Source organism: Cajanus cajan, chromosome 6, assembly GCF_000230855.2.
Source record: "Cajanus cajan strain Asha chromosome 6, NIPB_CcT2T_4, whole genome shotgun sequence".
Lineage (NCBI taxonomy): Eukaryota > Viridiplantae > Streptophyta > Magnoliopsida > Fabales > Fabaceae > Cajanus > Cajanus cajan.
This window is the reverse complement of record NC_138522.1, coordinates 7,817,819-7,819,080: the sequence shown is the minus strand read 5'-3', so window position 1 is coordinate 7,819,080 and position 1,262 is coordinate 7,817,819.

Sequence of the window (1,262 nt, the reverse complement as noted above, 5' to 3'; positions counted from 1 at the left end):
CTTTCTAACTAAAGCGTCAAAGTATCTTTATAGGTACTATCACCACCATCAATATTGGAGTAACTAGGAGATCATCTCTATTGTTAAAGCACTTGTAGATTTTGGTAAAAACATTTTGTACCCACCATGAACCCATTGTGAAACTATCCTTTGGCTATACATGATTTTCACTTGAAACTAAACAATGAATGACAACGTAGCAGGAACCTCTACAATAATAACTCAACCCCAGTTCAATCCCAAGCAACAACCTCTAGTTTTTGTCGTCGCAACTTGTTTGTGGAACTTGTGGCATCTATTACCACCACGAGCCCGCCTATCACATGCACCATTTAAAGTTGAATTATTATAGTGTGTGGAAGCAGTGGCGAATCGACATTATAATGAAAGTGGACATGCACCTCCTCACTTTAATTAAATTATTAGTGTGTTTAAAAATATTGTATTTTGCACCTCTTAAATTTATATATTGAACCCATTGGTGATTGTTTTTGACATTTATGTTTTATTCTTGGTATATATAATGATAATTATTTTTTTTTAAATTGTCCCCACTAACCTAAGATCTTGGGTATGCTATTGTGTGGAAGCCATGCAAAGGCAAAACAAAGAATCATTGGTAGCCCTTTATCGACAACACGAAACTGATTGCGCACATTACGAAGCTGCTCGCGTATGTTATGAACAAGAACTTCAGGCTCTACACTAGGAGAACAAGAACATTCGCTTAGAAATCAACGTCCCAACAATGAAGAAGTGCACAACCTCTAGATTGACTAGAGACACCCACGTCGTAGAACTCCTAGCCTGGTGAGAAGAATCATTCCTCTCCTAGAGTTCCCTCGGGATAGCAAGCAAATCATATTCATCTAAAGAAACATCTTCACTCATCAAGAACAATATTTTTGTTAATCAATAACAATATCTCTTCGCAATCACTAAAATATATATCTCTAAGATACTATGCAACATTATTTCTAAATCTAGATATAAAATCAAACACCTATATATGAGACATCAAGTATCATTCTACCTTAGTCTCATTCTTAACCTATATTAACTCTTCTCTAACTTGAGTGTTGGTATATCTTTGTAAGTGCCTCCCACTATAGGTATTGGAGTAATTAGGACATCATCCTCATGTACTAACAAATTTTAATAAGAATAATATATATATATATATATATATATATATATATATATATATATATATATATATTCACTCCTATATAATTAGAAGAAATAACTAAACGAGTTTAACA